This window comes from Peromyscus maniculatus, chromosome 11 (genome assembly GCF_049852395.1).
Source record: "Peromyscus maniculatus bairdii isolate BWxNUB_F1_BW_parent chromosome 11, HU_Pman_BW_mat_3.1, whole genome shotgun sequence".
NCBI lineage: Eukaryota > Metazoa > Chordata > Mammalia > Rodentia > Cricetidae > Peromyscus > Peromyscus maniculatus.
In genome coordinates this window covers 12,295,833-12,322,042 of record NC_134862.1, presented here as the reverse complement: position 1 = coordinate 12,322,042, position 26,210 = coordinate 12,295,833, and positions in this window count along the sequence as shown.

The window sequence follows — 26,210 nt, the reverse complement described above, 5'->3', positions numbered from 1 at the left end:
TCATAAAATGGAAAGATCTCTTATCCTCATGGATCAGAAGTATTAACATAGTAAAATGGCCATCCTACCCAAAGCAGTCTACAGATTCAAGGCAATAGCCATCAAAATTGCAGCACAACTCTTTACAGACCTTGAAATAACAATAATTAACTTTATGTGGAAAAATTTAAAGAAACATGATAACTAAACAATTCTGTACAATAAAAGACTGGCAGTATCACTATCCCTGATTTCAAGGTGTACTACAGTGTTGTAGTAATAAAAACTGCATAGTATTGGCATAAAAACAGAAAGGTTGACTAATGGAATTGAATCTATGACCCAGATTTAAACCCACACACCTATGGACACCTGATATTTGATAAGGAAGTCAGAAATATACAATGGAAAAAGAAATCATCTTTACAAAATGGTGCTGGTCTAACTGGATGTTGGCATGTAGAAGAATGCAAATAGATCCTTATCTATTATCCTGTGCAATACTCAAGTCAAAGTGGATCAAAGACCTCAATAAAAAACCAGATATACTAAACCTGATAGAAGAGAAAGGGGTGAATATCCTTGAAAGCATTGGCACAAAAGACAATGTCCTGAACAGCACACCAATTTTTTAGGCACCAAAATGAACCAATTAATAAATGGGAACTCATGAAGCTGAAAAGTTTCTGTAAGATAAAGGACATTAGGACATTGTCAACAGGACAAAACAGTACCCTACAAAATGGGAAAAGATTTTCACCATCTCCACATCTAACAGGGGGCTAATATTCAAAATACACAAATAACTCAAGAAACCAGACATCAATAAACTAACATGTTGTTCAGGTGTCTGTGCCTTCCTAAAGAAATGTTCAGGTTTCCTCAGCACTCATTTGTCTGAAGCCTCACCTTTAGAGAAACATACATCTCTTCATTGGCTCCCTTCATCAAAATTGCACATGACCAACATCTCCACCAAGAGGGATGTTGGGGTACAAAGATCCTGTGGTGCTTTCTGCTGGTTGTGGGCTTCTGGGATAAAGAGGCTCACTTTTCGCATTGATGAGTACTCCTCTCAGAACCTCCAGGATGCTGATAAGTACACATTCGGAAGGAGCACAGTTGTCTCTGCCTTTTGCACTCTTGGCCACAGACGCCATGTTCACTGAGAACTCCAGGCTTGCAGTTCCCTGGGGAGGAATGAAAGATAACATGGAGGATGGGAGGATTCCTCTGTCTCTGACCATCAAGAGATCATGAAAAAAGTCAAATTTGCTCTTTTCTTGCAAGTGGACCTCACCTATAGAGGTTGGAGGAAAGCTCTCCTGCCCACCATTCCTTGGCATTGGGATAATATGGTTGTGATGGAGGGATCACAGGGTAAGGTATAAGTAAATTTTTCTTATACCATTATCAGAGTTGTGAGGAGCAGAGCCTGAGCATGGGCAGACCTAATAAAGCAGGCTCTGTGACCAAGCCTCCACAGGTCAATTCAACAAACAATAGTGAAGGACAGAGAAAGGAGATTTACTTAATATCATCACATTGGGAAGACAAAGAGGTCTGCTAAACTCCTAAGTTTATCTTTAGTGCCCTGGCATGAGGTTTGGGTTGAAGAAGGCAAGCATTATGAATAACTAAGCAGTCCAGGTCAAGGTGTGGTCCCTCCCTGCATCACTGTCTCAGCTCCAGTTTCTCTTGCAAAGCCACTTATAAAATGTCAGACCTTGTGAAATTTCTTTCTAAGAGCCAAGCTCCCCACCCTGGTTGGCAGCAGGCCTCATACTTAACCTTCTCTTCATGTGAAAGTGTGGGGAAATTTCAGTTCTCAGAGCCTGTTGTCTCGGTAGTCTGACAGCTAAAGAGAGGGGCACAAGGGTCTCTTTCCAATAACTTCAACTGGATAGGTGGCTCCGGGGTTAACACATTTGCACTGGGTTTGGTTCTCCAGAACACTCCTAAGAGCCAGACACGGCTGCACACACATCTACGGTCCCAGTGTTCCTACGGGAAAATGGGAGGCAGAGAAGGGAGAATGCCCAGAAGCTCACAGGCCAAAGAGCTTCCAAGTATACAGTGAAGAACAAAAGACTCCACTTCAACCAAATGACACCCAAGGCTGTCCTCTAACCTCCATGCCTCCGCTATGACATGTGCTTATCTCTACTCACACAGGAACATGCATACACACATCAGACACCCACACATACATACACACACACACACACACACATACACACACGCACACACACAATTAAAAACACATAGAACATCTATATTCCTTCCAGGATGGTTTGAGTACGGTGCGTATATTCTCCCCAGAACACCAAAGACACTGAAAAAAATTATCCTTTCTTTTTCTTTCTGTCCATCTTTCCTCAGCCATCCATTATATATCCTGGATTGACATGTTCTTCAGCAGTAAGAGATCATTCAGAAGTATTTCTGTCCATTTCTGTAAACCTTTGCGGGCCTACATATTACCCCATTTGTTGATGGCTGCCTTTTGAATGTAGGCCTTAATTGCCAATGACAGCACAAATGGAAAACTTTCTTTCCACATATTATTACAGTAACTGTGATTACTGCCAGCAGGAAAGGTAACTCCTTTGTTCACTTCAGACCAGCAGCCATCTGTTTTCCTCCTTCACAGCCGTCATATAATGTATACTTTCTGATGACCACATATTGAGGGATATATACCGTAACTTCCTCCTACATAGACATCCAGTAGGGCCTCCTTCAATCATTTTATACTTTTAAAAATAGTCCCATCCTTTCTTCAAGCTCTTGTTTTCTGTTTCAGAAAGAGTTATTGGTCTTCTTCATGGGGAGAAAAATAACACCCAAAGTACAGAAAAAAGCTTGGTTCCCAGTATTGAGAGAGGCCAAGGGAGGCATTGAAGTGGGATGCATAACTTTGTTGTGCCTTGTGAACAGCTCTGGTTAGAGTTCATTTCTCAGTTTTTTTCTATATACTTCCCCTTGTAAATAAGTATCTTACGGAAGAATGCAAGAACAATAAAATCCAAGGAATAACTCCATTTTCAAAAAGAATATTATTTTTGTGTTTCTGTGTTCATGTACATGTGAGTGTGGGCAGCTGTGGAGGCCAGAAGAGAACCTTGTAGAGGACTTGAGTTTGGGTCTCAGCACCCTTATCAGACAGCTTACAGCTACCTATAACTTCAACTCCTGTTGATCTGATACTCTCTCCTGGCCTCTGTGAGCACTTGTACTTAAGTGTGCACCATACCAATAACGAATCTATAAAAGAGACACTGTGTTTCTCCCTTCAGCTATAAGACGGTTGAGAAAATGTACCCCAAGGAATTGAGGTTCCTCTAGGAGTCTCATGAGTTGGTGCCAGCAAGAACTTGTCTCTGGAAACTTTTGTAGGGGAGATAGGAGCCCTGATGATGATGGGCGGGACCACACCGTGACCAGGACTGCTTAGCTATCCATACCTTTTGCCTTCCTTTTCAACCGGAAAAGCATGTCATTGCTCTGAAGATGGGCTTGGATTGGTTTGTATCTCTTCTCAATGTGTTAATGTTGAATGAATTGTTCTTCACTATTCAGGCTCCAGCTGGCCTTTTGAGAACAGGTGGCCAAGCCTTGCTTGTCAAGGCTGCCAGAAACAGACCATGATCCTCAACACTTCCAGCAACACTTGCAGTTTTTCAGAATCCCACATCAAAAACTAGACCAAAACAAAATCATAGGAACACTGTGCCCATCTAAAGGTCCTGAAGGTGAGGGAGAGGAGATAAGTTTGTTTGATGGGACTTGGGTCTTTGAATTATCCACCCGGCAGGTGTTCTTGGCATTCCAGCCACACAGCCTCTGTGTTAATTCTTTGCTCTTCATTTCAGGTCTTGTGCCTCTGGATTATTTAGTTCAACAAGTGCTGCCCACAGATGAATGGGTGCAGGGTTATGTACTCCATATGAGAAACCTACTAGGGGATACCCCGAAAAGAAGGCTCTTCCTCCCTGAGCAGGCATCAACTGTCTGCAGTTCTTCAGCAAGGTTGAGACCTCTGTAGTCTTTTCCTCATCTGTGCTGGAATTTTTAACTAGCTCATTCTTGTGCAGGTAACTATAGCTGCTATGAGATGATGAGTGTAACAGCTATGCCCTGTCCAGAAGACAGCATTTTATGACTCCTCCCCATCCTCCACCTCACATTCTTTCTGACCCTCTTCGGCAATGTTCTCTGAGCCTTGGGGAGCAGGTGTGGGTGGGTGTGAATGTGACAACTATGGTTGAGCACTCACCATCACTTGTTCTTAGCATTGTGAACAACTGAGTCTGTACTTTTTGATAACTTCTCTTTCTCTTCTTTCCACAAGTGTCTCAGTTTGTCTCTGAGAGCAAATTCACTTTATTTCAGTTTACCTTCTGCGTTAAATTTCTTAAAATCATTTTCAGGTGTAGCAAATGCTTTTGATTTTTGTGGATAAGGCTTTTTTGTTTGTGTTCACTAAAAGAAAGATGATCTGGTTGCTAAGATTCTCCTGCTGCTGAAGGCTGTGGACTGTAACAAATGACAAAAAATCCCTTCCTGTCCCATTCTAATATTTAGAATAAGGATCTGCTAAATGGTACACACAGAAATTGTATAATTTGCCATTTTTTTCAGTTGTGTGCAGAAACCCGTGTTAACTGGCATGGTTTTTCTAATTTGTCCCACATGTTTTAGCGGCTTTGTGGCCTGATGCCTTAAGCATGTGCCCACACGAGAAGTCCACTACCCTGTTCGAGCCTCTCTGACCTTTTGCTCTAGCAAAAGATGACCACATCTGTTCATGTACACACAGTGCTTAAGAAGCCAAAATGAGATTGAATCACTGCAGAGATTTTAGACCAACTAAGAGGCACAGTCTTTGCCTTGAGCCTTGCTGCAGTACACAAAGGCATAACTTCTGGTTTTGTTTCCTAGTGTTGAGTTTATGTGATTTTGGTCTGGAGGTAATTCATTGGATTTCATCAGAGTTTGGCTGCCTGGTTTGGAGTCCCAGAACTTCCTAAGTCATCATTATGGAACAATGCTCAAGTTTGTGAGTGCAGAGATCTGTGGTTAGAATCATACCATCTGGGGAATCATGCATATGTCTTGGAATAGAAACTGAGCATACTGAAGTCCCAGTCTTCCCTTCAGTGAAATGGGTTAGGTCTTTTGCATGAGTATTTAACTAGAGAACAAATTAAATGGTTTTGCCAAGTGCAAGATATGGGGCATCCTTCAGTATGTTTTATGTAATTATATTCTTATCAGTTTTATTGTTGTATGTATAGCATCTTAGAACTGTCCTTCCTAGAAATCATCAAAATTTCTCCTCTTAGGAACTTCACCTAGAAATTGGCCCTCTTGAGATCCCTTAGGACTCAACCTGGTTTATAGATGTATCTTGTCAATTTCTATCTTCATGTTTATATGACATTCTCTGTTAGGGTCCATGTTTAAGTTTCCTTCTTATAAAAGTGTAAGTCACTTTGGAATAGGGTGACTCTTTACTCCAGTCTTAAGTATGACATCTGCAACACCTGTATGATTGAGACAGAGACATTTGACCTCATATAGGTATTCTCCATTCATTTTGCACGCACAAAATATATCATATATAAATGTATATAAACATGTTTTACCTTATACAAGCTACATACATTATGTATATTTCCATGTAATATATAATGTATGTGCATACATGCTTATCCTTGCTAACACTTGGTTTACTAGTCTAATTTCCTTAAGAGGGATAATTCCATCTTATTTATAATATTCCCACTTTTGTGGTTTGCAGTAGTAGATCTTGCACATACTACCAACAAGGTCAGTTTTATGATGTATACTCAAAATTCCATACAAGCTAAGAAGGAAGATAATACATGTGGATAGGTATGAGCTGCTATAAAGATAGTGGAGAAAGTGGTAGATATCGAACAACTGTGTAGTTTAGGCAATTAAATCTACAGATACCAAGGTTGCTCTGGTATCTGTGGCTGACATCATGGGTGCCAGTCCAGGCAGTATCCACAAAGTATCAGAGAGGGTGACAGGCTTCAAATTCCCTATGCCTTCTGCTGAACACTAAGCCCATGCCAGCACAGACTTCCTAGTTTGGATAAGACGCGAGGTTGATTCTAACTGCAGTGTAGTGAGGCCATTTGGAAACAACCCCTGGGTAGTATACAATTGATGGCATGCCAGGGGAAAACTGGATGTGAGTCACCTAACAGTTATCTGTAGACTATGCTGCCCTCTGACAAGGTAAATGGAAGTGTCAACTTACTGTGTTTATTCAACCTCATTCAAGATTCAGGAAATATGTTGTAGGAACTACTAAATCTCTATTTTTGGAGTATTTATGCTACAGGTGTTTCCTACTTGCAATTCTATAGCCAACCTGTTTCTTCAAGTGCTATGAAGTTTCACTCATGTTTTCTTATTTATCCATCAAAAGAGCCATGCAGGGAAGTGCTGTCTGCTCCCAGCTTACAGAGCAGGAAAGTAAATGTCAGCCAAATCAAAGCACCATATGAATATAGGGGAATATAGTCATATGAGTGTGGGGGAAAGAAGATAAATTCATAACTAAAGGGGAGGGAGATGGCTCAGTTGGTAAAGTGTTAGCATCACAGGTATGAGGACCTGTGCTCTCTAGGATGCACATAAAAGCCAGGCACAGTGGCATATGTTTGCTATCCTAGTGCAGACGAGGCAGAGCCAGGAGTCTTGCTGGCCAGCTCATCTAGACTAATTGGTTAGTTCCAGGTTCAATGAAAGATCCTGTCTCATAAAAAATAAGGTGCAGTATGCTTAAGAAACCACACTGTCAATTTCTGACTTCTGTGCTCAGTCTCTTTCTGTTTCTTTCTCTTCATGCTTCTGTCTGTCTCTTCCTCTGACATACACACACACACACACACATACACACACACACACACACACGGACTGGTTAATTTATAAATGTGCCTACACACAAACACACTTATAAAATTACTTGAGAATTAAAAAAAAATCTTAGCTTGATGCTACTTATTTTCTATTAAATATACTCCAATAATCTTCCTTCTGTAAAATTCCATTTGTTCCTTTATGCAGCAGAAGTACAGGCCAAATCCCTGCTTGACTTAGAAACATTGTGGTAATAGACACAAGTCTCAGTCTTCATGGCACTGGCATAGATTTAGCATCAAACAGGACTAAATGAAGTAACTATACACTATTGAAAAAATCTACTGATTAATGTGGATGATGAAGAAAGTTTATATAGCTAAATCTAAAGAGTTTCTGGATTCTCATTGATTATTTTATGTGTCCTCAGCAGCAAGAAGAGAACTGTTGTGTTTGGTTCCAGGACTTTGTAAGTCACTTCAGATAGCATGAGATCATTTGAGAGTGGCAGAGGTGGATCAACAGTCATGAGTGTGTACTGCTCTTGTGGAGGATGTTAGTGGTCCCAGCACCCACATGAGTAGTTCACAACTGCATGTAACTCTAGCTCAAGAAGATCCCAAGGTTTCTTCCAGCCTCTATGAGTACCTGCATACACACAAACACACACACACACACACACACACACACACACACACACACACACACACACATCTACACACAGAAATACACATTTACACATAAGTAAAAGTAAAGTTTTGAAAACAGATAATTTTAACTTCAGAGTTTAATGGTAAATAGGACATTGCTAAGAATTCAGGTTGGATGGTTGTGTATGCCTGAGCTTGGGAGGCAGAGACAGGTGAATCTCTGATTTTGAAGCCAGTCTGGTCTACAGAGTGTGTTTCAGGACAGTCAGGGTTACACAAAGAAACCCTGTCTCAAAAAAAAAAATCATCCAATCAAGTAAACAAAAATAATTCAGAAAACAACATCTTAGTGCATATAAATATAGGATAAGATATGATGCTATAGTTTTGACTTTTCTGGGACTGAGGTGAAGCCTGTACATCTGAAGTTTGTTGAGAAAGTTGGAGATGAACAGGAAGTGACCTGGAGTGTTGGGAGAAGAGTTAGGCATTGCCAATGACTGGGAATTTATTCCTGGGATAATGATGAATGGCTGAGCAGTAATCAACAGTATAGATTATTTGAGAGTGTCCCAACAAACTGGAGATGTGAAGAGGAAAAGACTAGTTAGATTGTTCTTATGTGCCTGGAGGGGATAGTGGTGGTTGCATATGTAACTGTATGAACTTGTGAAGGCCAGGCGCTGACATCAGATGTCTCCTCAGCATTTTCTTCTCTATTTTTTTTTTGAGACAGAATCTCTCCCTGAACCTGAAGCTCATTGATTTGGCTAGGCTAGCTAATTAGCAGGTCTGACTACCTTTTTCTGCCTTCCCCACACCAAGAATACAAGAGCACCCCAATTTGCCCAGCAACTTTTTTTAACATAGTCATGGAGGATCTGATATCTGGTCCTCATTCCTGCAGTGCAAGGCCTTTGCCAACTGAGCCATTGGCCCCAGGGCTTTGGGTTCAGCTGATGGCTGCTACGGTGAAGACTCAAGTGAACCTTCCTTTTCACAGACAGCTGTAGAAAGTAATTATGAGCTCATTCCCTTCCAGGTTTTAAATGTTTGACAGTTTCTATAAATCCTCTGACAAATATTTTGTCTAAATTTTCATGTAAATGGTGTCATGTACCTGAAATAGGTAAAAGAAAATATTTCATAGTCCCAGAATTCCTGGCTCCAGCCATCACATCATTATTATGAATCTTCCATTCTCAGATCTTGTAGGATGGAGTACTTTTGGCTACTGCTAAGTTTGAATGTGAGTAGCAATCCCTAGGGACATGCTAAAGACTCTGTCCTTCAAGAGATGATGCTGGGGGTGCTCTTCATCCTTAGAAGGTGTGATCTCACAGAAAGTTCTTAGCTGAGTGAAGGTGTGCCCTTGTGAGTTCCATATGTATTCTCCCTCTATTTCCTGTGGTGAGTGGTTTGTTCTGAAAGTACAAGAAACCCTGAGTGCCATTCCTTCCTGCACCAGAGGTCACAAGCAATGGGGCCACCTAATTTTAAACCAAAATCTCTAGAATCATAAGCTAAATAACACTTTTTACTTCATTAATTGTCTAGGGTATTTCATTATAGTGTCATGAAGCCTTGTAATGTAACCAACTAGGGAAAGTAAAGTATGTGGGGAGATTAGAATAAATTCTGAAGCATAAAATATGGAGCTATTCTGCAAAAAGAAAATGAGAGTGAGGGGATTGAGAGATGGTGACATAGGCACAAACATCCACACGTGTGGCTGTGAAGGCAGACAAGGAAAGAAGAACCTGATTAGGAAGTGTGTTAGTGGTGTTGAATTCTATAGTACAGCAATGAAGAGCAGGAGAATGAATCTTAAGCCCTTGCATTCTTGAGACCTTGGTGTAAAAAGAAAGTATGGGTTAGGATATTACAACTCCTTTTCCCAGCCTTCAAGTTAAGTCATCATTCCTGGATTGTACCATGTGTCCACAATTACAGATGAAATTTCTGAGCAATGATGTCCTTTCATACATATTTTAGATCAGTCGTCTTCAACCTTCTAAGACTATGACCCTTTAATACAGTTCTTCATATTGTGATGACTTCTAACCATAAAATTATTTCACTGCTACTTCATAATTGTAATTTTGCTACAGTTGTGAACAACAATGTAAATATCAAATATGTGACCTTTGTGGGGGTCACTACCCACAGGTTGAGAATCAGTGTTTTAGATAGTTGAAAGGACAGCTAATGAAATCCTGTTGTAACAGCAGCATTGTAATAATTGAGGCTGGAAAGATTTGCCATTACTCAGATGAAGAAAACATATCTTAATGAAAATAATGTGGTATGGGTTTTAATTGACAGACATATTTTCCCCATTCTCTGCATCTGTACAAGCTGAAGAGTTCATACTGAGCTTTGCCCACAGTGAGGCAGGATGTGTCCTTTGTCCTGGAAGACCAGGATATGGAGCTTCCAACAGATTGGCATGAACATGGGAGATCAGAGGTGTGAACTTATATGCCCAGTACCTTTATTTTCCTATGGATTTGATTCTTTCCAGGACTGCCAACAATGAACAGAATAAACTTGGTTGGCTTGAGGCCAAAAGAGTGTGTATCCATAGTTTTTGAGGCTACATGTCTAAAATAGAGGAGTTAGCAGGGCCACACTTCTGAGTCCTCCAGGGGCGAGGCCCTCCTGCTTTGCCATCCATAGGTGGCTCCTGACCATCAGGGGCTTGTGGCAGCATGATCATAAGCTCGGACTCCATTCTCATGAGCTTCATTTCTGTGTTTGCCCTCATTTCTCTTTGTATAGCACAGCATTTCCTGAAAAGCACTGTGAATGGATGGAGGTAAGTTATGCATATGAGAAATGTTCACATGCATAAGAAGGAAGACAAATAGGAACATTAGTTTTATTTCCCCCAAATCCAGAATGGCTTCAACTTAAGATATTTAACTACTCAGTTTGCAATTGCTAAAACATATTTTGTTTGAAATATCCCAATGTTGTCTAGCACATTGAAAGCTAATTTTGAAATTAAAATAAATAATAATAAATGGATAAATCAATAAAACAAAACTAAAAACTTTATTTATGAAATTAAAATTTCAACTGGTCTCAAATTTATTTTTAAATATAATTCAAACAAAAAAAAAGAAAAATTGCATTCATGGTCTAGAGAAATGTTTCAGCAGTTAAGAGCTCTGGATACTTTTTCAGAGGACCCACATTCAATTTCTAGCACCCACATGGCAGATCTTCCAATTCAGGGGATCTGGAGCCATCTTTCTGGCCTCTGTGGGCACTAACCATACACATGGTGTACATACATATATGCAGGATAAAACATTTAAATGTATAAAATGATAAAATGAGACTTTAAAAATTGTTAAATTTTAAAGAAATTATTTATATTTGCAAAGATTTTATTTCTAAATAAAGTTACATCCTATGCCCTCTCTTCACATGCATCCACATTCACTGTATCCATAAAATTAGAAGAAAATTCTTAATCAGTAAATTCATCACAACTGAATAACTGCCATGTAGAAGACTTGGTACTTCGTAGTTGACCAGGATATGCTTTTTATATCAGTATAATTTTCTTCACCATGTAGTTATCTTAATACTACTGCTACTACTAATAATAATATAAAATTATCTTTATCAGTAATGAGGTAAACGTACATTTTCTTAACATATGTAAACCCCTCATTTTGTTGTGAACATTGTTCATGCAAATAAGTTGCAATATGCACACAGTGATAACTGTTATCTTTTCTAGAAGGCTGTGTGTGATAAATGATACCTAGAGGCATAAGAATTGTGCAATAGGTCCTGTGGAGGAAAGGATAGCTAGTTCTGGAAGGATTTGACTGGCAGCTCTCCAGGAGTCTGTGTGAAGGTTCCTGAGCTGGACTAAACTAATAACAAAGTAAGGGAAGATGCAGCACTGGGATGGAACTAATTGGCTCCACAGTTCGGGCTCTTTGCTACCATGCTGTTCTGCCCCTCAAATTAAAACTTGTCCTGGGAAATGAGTTTAGCCTGTGTAGAGAACACATGTTCAATAAAATGACAGCTTTGTGAGATTAGTCATATCACAAATAAGAGAATTCTACCTTCCCAGACCAAGTAGCCACTTCCAGGAAGCATGACTGACAATCTGCACTCAAGAGACACAGCTTGTTTGTTGACCCGCTAATTCCTTATTTGAGAACTGAACTGTGGAAATCATATTTGATTTTTTAAAGAGTTTTATTAAAGACATTTCATCTATTCTGAAACTATTTTTATCATTGAAATTGGAAAACAATATAATGCTTAATACCAACATGTACAAAATATGCTTTGATGTCTCCTTCAGACACGATGCAGTCATAATTTATGCTTTATAATAATGTAATAAAATGGAAATAAATTATTTTAATCACTAATAACATACATCTTAGGTTGGATTTCACCAGAAGTAGACTATGAAGAAGAATTTGTATCATTTGTTACATAAATGTGATCATGAGGCTGGGGAGATATCTCAGTGGATAAGCATACTCACTTCACTGTACAACAATGAAGACAGTCTTCACAGTCTACAGAGTATGGGGAGAAAGCATTAGGATCAGAGACTAATAATACACTTTTATAAGGCTTTAACAGGAGCATGACCTTCCTTGTTTCAGGACTTTTAAATATTCCAGCATTTATAGAAACATATTTTGTAAATAATCGTTGTAATAACAATTGCTGCTATGAGCAAGGTAAATTATGCAACAAGCAATCCCAGGGAACTATGATTGCCTCTCTTTGCCTACTGTGGTACTGCTTGGAGTTAGTGGATCCACAAACATAGTCAGGTAACCTGGTTTCAGAAAAGGAGCTTTTAACCACTAAGTTGAGCTATATAATCCCATTTTAAAGTGAAAAATGAGAAATTTTCAAATTACAGAAATAAAGAGAAGCCATGAGGGGCTATAAGGTTAATAAATGGCATGTATAAAGTCAAACAGCAGCCGGGTGGTGGTGGCGCACGCCTTTAATCCCAGCACTCGGGAGGCAGAGCCAGGCGGATTTCTGTGAGTTCGAGGCCAGCCTGGGCTACCAAGTGAGCTCCAGGAAAGGTGCAAAGCTATGCAGAGAAACCCTGTCTCAAAAAAACAAACAAACAAACAAAAAAAGTCAAAGTCAAACAGCAAAAGAAATGGAGTATGCTACAAATACATGCTGGTGTTACTGAGTTATACTGATTTCTTTCTGCTGTTTCCATTTTATAGATAGATGTAAATACTATGTGTTTGTATGAAAATATAATTTTTAATACTTTTGTCAAAATATATATTCTTGAATGTGAATATACATATGTGGGTATGTGTCTATGTTTGTATGTATGCATGTAGATGGGGCTGGCAAGATGGCTTAGAGGTTAAGGGACCTCATTATTCTTACAGAGAATCACAGTTGAGTTCCCAACAAACATATCAGGTGACTAACAATTTCCTGTAACTCTAGCACCAGAGGATCTGATGCCTTCTCTGGATTCCAGGGGTACCTGAACATGTGTGTGCATTCACACAGTTACACAAATAAAGAGAAATAATTTTTAGAAGAATATGTACAGGGAACATTTTAATGAGATATTGACAAATTGTATGTATGTGAGATACACAAATTGTATATATATGAGATGCTAGGATACAGAAATATAAGTATATATAATATGTACATGCATAGAGAATATGATTAGTGTAAATTAAAGTACTTATCATCTCTGTTACATTAAGTATTGTTGATGAAGGATAGACATGAAAATAACTCCCCAAAACCTACAAACTAGGGCTAGGAAGTTGGCTCACTAAAGCAAGCATGTCTTCTTTTGTTCCACAGTAATCACATTCTTTAAAAAGCTGGGAGTGGCCATGGGACTGGAAGAATGGAAACAGGCAGATTCCTGAAGCTTGCTGGCCAGCCAACATGCCTATTTCACAAGTTGCAGGCAAGTGACAGATCCTGTCTCAAAAACAAGGTAAACAGATAGCATCTAAACAATGACAGCTGAGGCTGACCTCTGGCATCTACATGCATGTGTATACACACCTGCACTTTTATGTGTATCTGCACAGACATGAATATACACACATGCATGACTATAGATCTGCGAACTTGAAAGCAGATCCTGTGTTTCCAGTTGGGAAACTTCTGTTGATGAGACTTGTCATTTGCTGCAAAGAGAGAAGAAAAGAGACCTCTGAACTCTACACATGCTGTGTTCTCTTCTCTGAGGACAACTGTGTTTTCAGGAGAGACTGATTGTGGTTCACCAGGGGTCGTTAACACCCTGTCTAATATCACAAAGTACTTCCTCCCACTCTGCCTGCAGCATCCATCGATTCTGAACAACCATGGGTGGTCTTGGGCTGCTCCCGGCCCTGCTCAGCCTCTGAGGCCCACCAAGCCTCACTTTGTCTCCATTGGCCCCATTGAAGAAATTCCTCTAGGCGGAACTTTTTCAAAGAGATGAAACCAGGATCAAAGTTCTGGAGCCAGTAAAGGCGAGAGACCCCCCAGCTACATGTTTTTCCCTTTATTCGCTGAGTTCATGCAGCTTTTATTTTCCCAATTTTCTTTTTGTGAAACTCTCTGTTTCACCAATGTTTCCAAAATTAACTTTGACCTTCTGGCAAGATTTTAATTTCACATGCCCCAGTAGATTTTCTTTGTCCAACAACTTATTCTATACATTTATTATTCCTGTTAGAAAACAGCATTATCTTGCCAACGTCAGTATTTACTCCATGCTTAATTACACTGGGATTGGTCACCGAGGTGAGAGTCTGGACAGGAAGTACAGCAGTCCCTGTAGAGCTATGGCTTTGGACTGACCCTGTGATTATAACTGGGTCACTGCAGATGGACACTTACACAGTGTACTGTTTTGCCTTCTTTGTATACTTGGTGTATCATTGATGCCATCTGAGTCTCATTTCTATGTGTGCATACAATGAGGTAACAGCAACTTTGAAAGTATTATAAAAATGGAGGGTAATTTTGCTAGGGTCAATGCAAGGTGTTGACTAGAATAAATGTAGTAGATAGTTACTATTAGTAATCATGAGACTATCTCCTTAAATTGTGTAGAAATACAACATTAATACATGTTCATAAACATGAATGATCTATTCAATAAGAAAGTTCCAGAAAGAAGCCAGGTATGATAACACACATCTATGATTCCAGTACTGAGGAGGTTGGGGCTGGAAGATTACTAGGAGGTTGAGGCTGCCTTAGGGTACATAGAAAAACAGCAGGAAACGGCTTTTCCAGGGGACTAACTTTGGTTCCTTGAATGCCTAACATATGGTTTACAAAAACCTGTAACACCATCCAGATAGATGATCTGATGGCCTCTTCTGGCCTCCACAGATACCCAAAACCACAAGCATGCATCATATCATACACACACACACACACACACACACACACACACACACACACTGGGGGCGGGGGGGGGGGGGGAGCAAATACAACTACCTGTGTCTGCAGGCACAGGTGAATAAGTTTTTTAATAAAAGGGGAAAAGAAAAGAAAAAGGGAAAGAAAAAAAGATAGTGAGTGCCAGATCATGATCATGCAGGCCTACATAATGAGACACAATTCTTCCCCCAACAAAGAAAAAATTAAAGGAAAGGTGGTTTATACCCTTGGATTGGTTCTGTCTTCAGCCTTGACCACAGAATCTTCTCTCTACAGCAAGCAGTGATTGATGGCTGGTCAAGGCGATGAGAACAAGTGATGTTGAGTGATCATTCTTAAACATGACATATCACCCTCTCCAAGGCTCAGGCAACACTGTGAATGAGGAGACAATGAATATAAAAGCCAGATGATGGAGAGGAAGTCTGTAAAATCTGTTTTCTGGGTATTATGTGGCTGTGGCATTCAAGAACTTAGCAACTGAGATTTTCTGCCTAGCATCTGCAGAAGACTGAGCCCCTAAATATTCAGCTATAGGTGGGGAGAAGTCTCATGGGGCCCTGCTCTACCCAGGAGAGCTAATGGTGGTGGAGGGCTGCTGGAGGAGAAGTCATTGTCTATGATGATGTAGCCACTGGTGAGTTATTAACGTTTCAGCTGATGGTGTTATACCAAGTCCACTATAGTGGTCCTGGTCACATCTGCTGGATCACAAAGGAAAAACAAAAAGTCATTAATATGGCATGGGGAGGGAGAGACATGGGGAAGGAGAAAGGAATGTTACCAGAATGGATTCTGTGAATGTGTGGGATTGTCAAAGAATAAATTAATTATATAATTAAAAAGGAAGAAGGAGGGGAGGAAGGGCAAGGGGAAGAGAAGGGAGAGACAGAGAAACAAGAGAAAAGAAAGAGATACGTTCTCAAATGGAAGAAGAGATGATGTTTCTCACCTGCAGGGTAAACCACAGACCCTCCCTTGATGGACTTCACTGTGCCATGGAGACCCAAGCCAACTCTGTCATTACTAACCACCTTCCTGCATGTTCTTGGGTGTTGAACTCCAGTCTTACTCTCCTGCAAGATGCTCTAGTCGCATGCCAAACTCTTTTCCACACAGCCAACTATATTTTCTTCCCACAGCTAGGAGATCTCTTAATCCCTGGCTTCCCCTCTCTGAACATCTAATGTCTTTCTACTTTTCCTTTCTACTTTCCCACTCCTATACTCACAGGCTTCTAGAGGTTGCTTCTTACTATATCACCATACCCATAATCCCTGGTCATTCTGTTATACAGTGTCTCCATTATATTTCTCTGTCATATTCATTTGCATCTGAAAAATTTCAGCATTTATCTTTTGACTTTCTTTTCTTTTTTCCGTCTCATGTTAAATTTCTGCCACAACAGTCATATTACTTGTTTTTTTTTTTCTGCTGTATTGCAATTTCTAGTAGGTAGTCATAGACTAGTAGTGTTCACTTAGTGTTGAATGCATGAGAATTTTGTTGAATGAATAGATGAAACCACTCTCATTTAAATAAAGGAGAACTTCTCTCCTATATAAGTTACATAAAAGGTGGGTTCCATATGTAATAATTTTGGGTTGATCTGGAATTTAGAGAAGAAATGACTAGATAAGAAAAGGAAGAAGAGATCATGGTAATTGGGAATCAGTATACAAGTCAAGACAGAGGGGGTGGCTCTAAGGATCAGGGTCATTGCACCTGACTGTGTAATGGAAGGACAGTCCAAATGAGTCCTAACCTTCCTTTGGAACTTTCTCTCTTTCACCAGCTGTGTGTTCTAATACTTGCGCCAAGAGTCACCCTTGAATGTTTCCTTTCTCTTTAATATGCCTGGTAAATCAAGAAATCCACTACTATGCCTTAATGGACTTTGAAAATGAACACTCCTCACAAATTCTGAGGAGTCACCATCACTCTGAGATGATGACTGATGCTTTGCCCCAGGTCTTCTACTCTTGCCTTGGCTGAAATCTACTCTCCACTTGCAGCAGGACTTAGCTTCCATTTATTACACTCACTATATTCATCTCCTCTTCCCCATGAAATCAGAGTGCAGACCAGGCCCACAAGTATGGTTAGCCTGGCTCCCACTTCCTTCCCAACCTCTCTCTGTCTCACTCAGCTTCTCCACACTGATGGTACCCTATTCCAGACATGTGGGAGACACAAAAGTTATCTCTTTCCTCAGCCTGGAACTTATTTTGTTCCCTCTGAAACCTGCTTAGAGATCTTCACCTCTGATGTCTGATTTACTTGCAACTTGTCAAGGACACAAGATTGAATTCTATTGCTCATCTGACTTTGGTTCTAAAATGCCTTCCTCTGTTGAACATATTTTCTTTGTTGAGCTTACAAAGGGTCTTTACGATGATATGTATTGAACTTATTTATCAACGTCACTATTGATTGATAGCTTTCTGTGCCTAGAATGTCTTTTCCACAAGACAGAGACCACTGTTTTCTTACTAGCTGAGGTAGGACAATTGCCTACAATGTTCCCTGATAGAGAGGCCCTCAAAGGTTTGTTTCATAGACAAAGGAATGAGAAGTGGTATTAATTAACTTTAGCCCATAATTTGGAGAGACAAATACAAAAAGTAAGAGACTGAACCAGAAAGGTAGTCTGAGGAGCTGGAGAGAAACTCAGTGGTAAATAAAGTGCTTGATATGTAAGCATGAGAACCAGAGTTTGATTCACAGAACTGGCATGAAAAAGCTGTATGTAACTGCATAATCCCAGGACCAAGGAAGTAGAGATCAGCAGAAGCCTGAGGCCTGATGGCCACTCAGTGTAGGTGAATCAGCAAGCTCTAGGTAAACATGAAAGACCCTATCTCAGTAAAACAAATTGAACCTTCTGAAGGGAAGGACATCTTAGCTTGACTAAGGCCTTCAACCTATTGCTGCCTGGTCTCACTTTTTCCCATATCATTTATATGGCTAGTGGTACTCCTTGTTTACCCATCACCAGATTACAAACAGATTCATCTTGTTTCACATGTTCTCTTGGTTCTTGTCTTTTGTGAGGAAAGAATTCAATCAAAACACATAGACAATTCAATCAGATCATAGAGAAAAGGGTTAGCAAAGCAAACATTCCTAAGAGAGATTAGAATAGGTTGTGTAGGACCCACCCAGCATCCTGACATCATCTTACACAAAGTCCCCTTTAAGAGAATACTCTTCCTCTCCGCTCTTCCTTTCTATGCCCATGAGATGCTCACCCTCCTCTCTCTCTCCCTCATGCCATCCCTCCCTCCCTTCCTTCATCCTTCTCTCCACTTTCTCCTTTCTTCCCTTCCTTTCTCCCTTCCCTGCAATAAACTTTCTATGTGGATGGCATGTCTGCATGTTGTAAGTAACTTTCCACCACTCTATGATGCAGCCTGCCACGTCTGCATGGCATGTCTCCCTCACTCACCAGGGTACCTTGGTCCAACCTGTCAAGGCCTCCTGTGAGCTGTTCCATAACTGGTTGCCCCAAGGCAAGCAACCAACTTGGATTTTTAAAGAAATATTTGTAGGTTTTAAAGAAGATTTATGAATATTTGTGAGACAGCTATCATATTCACTGAACAAGTAACCCCCCCTTTTCCCCTCCCCAATCAATGGTGAACCACACTTCCTTTTCTTGTCATGATGCTATAGGGAAACCCATAACCAGATGTGGTTGTCAAACCTCAATATGGGTGATATAATGACATCAAGTCTTTTGAGGATGTGAATCTTTGGCTCATGTACATGTGTAGGAGAATATTCTAGTGTTTTGTCTTTATATGTGATAGAGCAGTAACAACCTAATTACAGCTTTAAGGATGTTTAACCACAAAGGGTCATCCTGACGATCAGGAGACACAACTGCCTAGAACCAGCTACAGTTTTCTTGGTCACCTCTTATCTGATTTCTTGTCTACCCAATATCAACTTCATTCCTAGTCTTCCCTCATTGAATGATTGCCTGACATGTTCATATTTGTTAGCCAATCTGCAGAAAATTCTTGGTGTCTAGATTTAGATTATCACTAGTGTATGTCCTTCTCCAATGTCCCCACCCTCCGGTCCACCTCCTGTCTTCATCAGCATACAAGCTCTTTGAAATGCCCCGTAGAGAGTGGACTGGTATGGTATGAGGTGAAGCACCCTGTCTGTTGGCTCTCCCAGTTCCCTTGCCTGCTTGAACTTTTCACATCTCATTTATTTCTCATTAGAGAAATGTGCTTTTCTGCCTATCTGGGACATGTGGGGTTTTCATAAAAAACATTCTTTCCATTGTAACAGCTCCTGCCTTATCTGTTACAGCTATTAACTTTTCCAATTAAGTCTTTCCTTGTCTATATCAGGATTTATTCTCATTTGAAAGCTTCAGTTGTTTGAGATTTTTTTTTTCAGGAGAGATACAACATAACCATATCTACCCAGCCAAAACAGAAGACCTAGAGGAAATAAAAATAATGCATATACCAATGTCCAGTTTGGTGGACCAGTGAGTTATTGGAGCTACTTACAGGAGTGTGGGCCAGGAGTTACTTATAGGATCATGGATGATTCAAAGACAGCTTCATCACTAGAGCTCTCTGAAGAACTTAGGGGCAGCGCCACAGGTCTCAGACTCTCCTCAGCACCTCTGCTGGTCAGTCTCCTCCCTATCAAGTATTTACTGCTTCCATAACCTTGGGGTGGGGATGTCAAGGGGGAGGGTGGCGTGGGGCGGGGGAGATGGATTTGGGGATGTTTAATGGATTTGTAAGTTTTGACTTCCTCAAACAGTGAAGGTTATTTACTTCCTGAGTCTTGTGAGAGCCCTTTCCTTCCTAGAGGCCATGTTTCAACTCAGAGGCAATACCATCTCCTTTAGAAAAAAATAGATAAATAAAAGAAGACCCACCCTTCATCTTAACTGGATGCTATCTTTCCATGGGGGAACCTAGAAAGAGTGTAGCCATCATGACCCATAAAGAAACCCAGAAAGTGAACATTCTCTGGAATTATTGTTTGTGTCAGCTAATGACCTTCAGATTACTCAAGTCAATTAGGGCTGGTGTGTGGTTGCTAACAGAGAAAGCCACCACTTTCACTGGTACTTACAGCCAAGAGGCTGGTGTTAATATTCTGACCTGTCCCTTGAAATCCCACCCCTTGGCACCACCCTGCATCCTGAAGTAAAAGCCTCATTCTAAGGAAAAACCCTCCCCTTCCTCTCTTCCACTTTTCCTCCCATGAGGTGTGCACCCCTCAACCCCTCTCTCTCTCTCTTCCTCTCTCTTCTCTCCCTCTTTCCTATCTTTCCTACATCTCTCTATTATAAGGAACCATTTCCTTGAGGATGCAGCGTCTGGGTTGTGAATGACTGTCTGACGCCACCATTCCCACATGGCATGGGTCACCGGCCAGCCCACCATGCCAGCATGCTTCCCTGCACACTCGGAACAGCCTCAGGGGGGTCCCCCTTGCAATGTGTCATAACATTGGTGCTAGTGACTTGGCAGAGGTCCTCCTGGTGCATTTCCACTGCCTGCCTGCTGTCTGAGACACGCTAAGAGCCTTGGAACCTTCAACACTCACTTCATCCAACACTGACAAAATCAGAAAGTTCCCCCTTTGATAAGCTTCCCCTTCGGTCATTTTCCCCACAACTGAAGATTTGCTCGGCTCTCGATCTTAGGACTGATACCATGTCCCTATGTGACAACAAAGGGAAATGGCCTGTGCCCACCCAATTCCATGGCCCACAGCCTTTGGTATGACCGTCCATTGGCTATCCTATGCCATTCATTGGCCCCCGCTGAACCTCTGGGATGCTGGAGGTCAGTCCACTGGCCTTATGGGAAATGTGCCTATGGTCCTCCACCCCCACCACTGCCGCCAGCCCATGGCTTGGGTTCATTTCTCTGCAGCTACTCACACACCCAGGGGGCCCCTCTCTCCTGCCTGGCTTCACTGCTACTCTGTTTCCCAGTGCTCTCCACAGCACTGCCTCTGAGCTACAATGCATTAACTATAAAAGTTTTCCAGAAAAACTTTTCTCCATCTTTCTTTCACCCTCATATGTGGGATACCCTGGCCTGACAAGCTGGAGTTTTCCCACTTGTGCAAATTCATAACAGCTGGGACTAATGAGTGATAGAATTCCTCACCACTCCCCCATGAAAGTGCTTATGCTGGCAAGATGCTTAATCATTCCAGGGCCTTAAGTCCTATTGTGTGCTGAATGGTCACCTAATTTGTACACAGCATGATCATGTAATCCATGTGTATACATGGCAGAGCTATGTAAGCCCATATGCACATGTGCATGGGAATCCACAAAAGTGGGTTCCACATACCCCTCCCCAATTCTTGCATGACCATTTCCATAGGCCTAAGCACTCCCCTCTTGTTTTTCTCTTAATTAAATCTTATAGTGGGTTTTGTTGTGTCTCTTGGCTTTTCTCACATGGTAAACAGCACCGCTTAATGAATAACACAGTGCTGCATAATAAAATATAAATAACAGTAAGGCTGTATTCAGACCAGTCCAGATAAGAGCAATGTGGAAAGCCTGGCTTACTTTGCATTTGTCCAAAGGATGCTACAGGAATGAAGACAGATAAATGGGTTTTACTGGTTTGTTGAATACCTATATCAGAAGACACAGAGAAAAGCAAGTCCTTTTTTCTAAAATTATCACTGCACCATTGTAGAGCAAATTCAAGTTCCATGTCTTTTTCTGAGATGAGAGTGGATGGGAGAGTGTAGCCAGTCATATCACAAAGGTTAGTTCTATAGTTGCTAAGCAACTCACGCAAGAGGCCATGGTAACTTCATAGAAGTGGCAGCAGGAGGGAGAACCAAATATGAAGGAATTCTTGGTAGTATCTCAAAAGGGAATACAGAGAGAAGCTTTGCAGTGATGTCCACTAGTGTTTTCTTTTGAGACAGGGTCTCATTTGTCCACAGATGGCCTTGAACTCACTATATGACTAAGAATGACCTTGAACTTCTGACCCTCCTACCTCTACTTTCCTAGCATTGGAGAAGTGCATCACAACTCCTGTTCGGCATGGTGTTGTTGATCAGATCCAGGTCTTTGCCAATGCTAAGCAAGTGCTCCATCCACTTACTCTACAGATGGAGCTACATCGCCAGCCCCAATGTATTTTATTTTAATATATGTCAATTTAATACATGACAATTCCCATTCTTTAAAGCCACTTATTGTTTTCCTGACTGTCTGGACAACAAAGACATGTAAGCACAGAAAAGAGTTGGGATCTCATTGCAGGAATAGGTTTAGTTTCTCTCTTTAGAGAAGGGTGGTCGGTAATACCGTTGCTTGACAGATTCCTGGTCATTAAGGAACAGAATTGGATTTTCTGTAATGTGACTTTACAAGGGCAGTTTGTGCAAAGAAATTACCACTAAATATCTATTTATTTTATATTTAGTCTCAGCTGTGATGCAAACTTATATTTGAAAGTAGTGCATAGATATGTCACAAGTAATAACAGGTATGAATTAGAGAAACACAAAGAAGGTGCATAAAGCCTTAAGAGAGAACAAATTGCATTGACTTCCTAATGTCTCAGTTTCATTTCCTGTTACTGTGATGAAATACTCTGACAAAATGAACTTAAAGGAGAAAGGTTTATTTTTGCAAACATTGACAAGATGCTGGGGAGTCAAGACAGCAGAAACTTAAAATGTTCATATCACACCAGTAATCAGGAAATGTAGGGGAGTGAATGCATGATTGATGCTAAGCACATTTTTTTTCAGTTTTATTCATTTCAAAATCCCCTCTCCAAAGAATGACATCACCCACAATGAATGGATCTTCTCACATCTATTAATATAATCAAAGTTATTCTCCACAGGTAAGCCTAGAGCCCTGGCTCCCAGGAGATTATACATTTTGTCAGGGTGACAGTTGATACTATCAAAGACAAGAGATATAGAGCATGTTTGCAATTTGAAATAAAGTAACATGACACCAATTAATTATAAGCAGTTGCATGAGGATTGGTGATGTTAGACTGTAGCACTGAGAAGTTCCCATGATGCACACATCTTCTGAAAGGATGAAATAGATGGCATAACAGGCTTCTCAGTCTTCTCTCAGAGATCAGGCCTTTATTTCCATTTCCTGAGACTTGAGCAAGCAATTTCTGGGAGGGCCATTAACAAAAGATAAGTCCTTACACTAGCTCCCTTTCTGCACATATTTGTACTCTGACTGCTCAAGGTTAAGCCAATTGTTTACTGCCTGGGACCCCTCACCAACTTAGAGCTATGTGCATGAGTCAAGGACAGAGCCTGGGCCATTGAGTCAACCCCCACAGTCAGTACATGCTAGGCCAGACAACCCCATGGAAGCTCAAGGACTTGTCCAGGCCTGCCCAAAAATGGATAACTGTAACCCCCAACTAACCCTAGTAAATTAAAAGTTCCTAACATGATTGTCACTCACATAGACCAATCCTGATAAACAACATCTGCAGGCTTCAAATGTCCTTCTGATAATGGTTGCTGAAAATTCCTCTGGACCCCAACCAGTAAATCCAAAGGTTACACACCCTTACCCAATCATATTGCACACAGGCTTGTACCACCCTGATTGCAGTTTTTCCCTTTAAAAAGCCCTCATTCTGAGAGCTTGGGGCCATCCTCCTCCATCTGATGTGTTGGAGCATTGGACATGAATCAAGCCCAGGCTTGTAATCAATAAACCCCTGTAAGTTTTGCATCAGATATTGGCTCTGTGGTGGTCTTGCTCGGGGGTCTTGCAATGTGGGCACAACACGTCAAGGTACCTGCAAGCCCCTGGCCTCACTGGGGAGGAAATGGCATAGCTGCTCTTAGAGTTCCGTCATCATCAGGGGATGAACACATTCTCCATGGTGAAAGCTGAGCTGTCCAAGCTCCTCTCCCTTAAATTCTTGTGAAACATGTGACTGATCCTGTGAGAAAGCCTCACAAGCATGAGAACTTGATCATCAACACCCACAAATTAGCCGGGCTTGGTGGTGTGTGCCTATAATCTCAGTGCTGGGGAGGCAGAGACAGGAATATCTTTGGGTTTGCTGGCCAATTACTTGAGAACATAGCTTAAATGTTAAACTCCAGATTCAGTGAGAGATCCTGTCTCTGAGAAATGGTTAGTGGTTAACAACATTTGCTTCTCTTGCAGAGGACTTGGGTTCTGTTCTCAGCACCCACATGGTGGATCCATTGCCTTCTTATGGCTTCCTAAGAAAGGCATATACTTCATGCACATACATCCATGCAGGCAAAATACTCATACACATAAAAAAATCTTTTAAAAATGTGGAGTAATAATTTAAAATACCAGTATCAAAATATATGCATGCACAGGTACATATGCCTGTACATACACGTGCTCACATGTACATGCACACACACACAAGAATTAGTGGAACTTAGACAAATGGGGAATGGGGAAAGCAAGAACAGGCCCTTTTAAGAGGGCTGCTTCACTAACCCTGTTAGTTATCTAGGTTTCCCAGTAGCATGATTTATTTTATGCTGTGTGAGTCTTAAGTTTATTTAGAGAGCTGCTGGTTACCACCCAGGTAGGCATGCTGTTACTTCATTTTTAGGGTTGTAGTGCCTTGTAGTTCATTGTAGTTCCTAAGGATTATAGCTGGGTAGGATGGTTGGTTTCTTCCCTCCTTGGAAAGCTTGCATGAAGCCTTCTGGTACCATGAAAGCTAGTTTTCAGGGAGTAGGTTTTCAGGTCAGTTTCAGCACAGGGGCTTCCAGGTCTTGTGTCTGAAGTGCATAATGTCTTCAGCAATAAGGACATACTCACCTTCCACTTCTCGGAAGCAAGCAACAACAATGGCAATAGCCTGTAATGTTTTAGGAGTCATCCTAACCAACAACTCAAAAGAGGGCTTCTATTGTTTGGTGTTGAGTTTTTTGTTAGATTGTCTTGGCTTTTGGAAGGAAGCATTGTCAGCTCAGATGCAGTACTTTCATTTAAAGTATTTTTGTATATTTATACACAGACTCATGTGTATTGTAGTTTCTTTGTTTTTTGTTTCTTTCTAGTAGATAACTAACAGTATACTTCCTTGTTAATTTTTGAAACATCCTAACTGTTATTTTACACTCCGGTCACTTTCTTCTGCATTTATCTCCCTGCCCCATTCTTGATTAGAGTCCCCCTCCCTGAGGTTTACCTCATATTTCTTATCAGACACTTGTACCTTATGCTACCTCTCTCTGCCACTCCCCTACTCCAGTAAAGCTCCCCTGTTAGTTTGCTGGTGACTGTAGTTACTACAAGATATTTTCTCACATCTGAAGGTTTGGAATTAGGAGCATAGGTTGAGAAAAATGGTTAAGACTCACACAATGTGGTCTTTTCTTGATCTATCCTTTTCCCTTTAATTTTCATATTTTGTTTTTCTTTAGTATTCCATGTATATATAACGTATTTTTATTATCCATTTCTTAGTATTTAGGTTGTTTACACTTACTAGTGTGACAGAGCAAGAAAGTGCAGTGGTTCCTCCATCTCATATTCTTCTGGGGCCTTTTCACATATGACTACAATTTGACCTTCTTGATGGAGAATTCCATGGAAAATTATCCAATTCTATTCCAGGAAACAGATTTCAAGTTGTCTCTACTTTCAAGTTGTCTCTACTTTTGGCTTCTGTTAAAAATGCTTGCTTGCATAAAACCTCATCCTGGAGCTACTGAGCAAGATAACATATGTGCTTCATTACTCCCACTCATGTCCAGGTTGTTCATGTAGATCTCAGCCATTTCTTCATCATTGGGTGATCCTAGTGTCTTTCTTGGGGTTGAAGGAAAGAGAGCCTGTGGGAGTGGGAGATCCCAGCTGGATCAAGAACAGAGAGGGAGAACAAGGAATAGGAGACTATGGTAAATGAAGACCACATGAGAAAAGGAAGAAACAAAGTGCTAGAGAGGCCCACAGAAATCCACAAAGATACCCCCACAATAGGCTGCTGGCAATGGTCGAGAGACAGCCCGAACTGACCTACTCTGGTGATGGGATGGCCAAACACCCTAATAGTCATGCCAGAAACCCCATCCAATGACTGAGGGATCTGAATGCAGAGATCCATGGCTAGACCCCGGGTGGAGCTCTGGGAGTCTAATTAGCGAGAAAGAGGAGGGTTTATATGAGCAAGAATTGTTGAAACCAAGGTTGGATAAAGCACAGGGACAAATAGCCAAATGAAT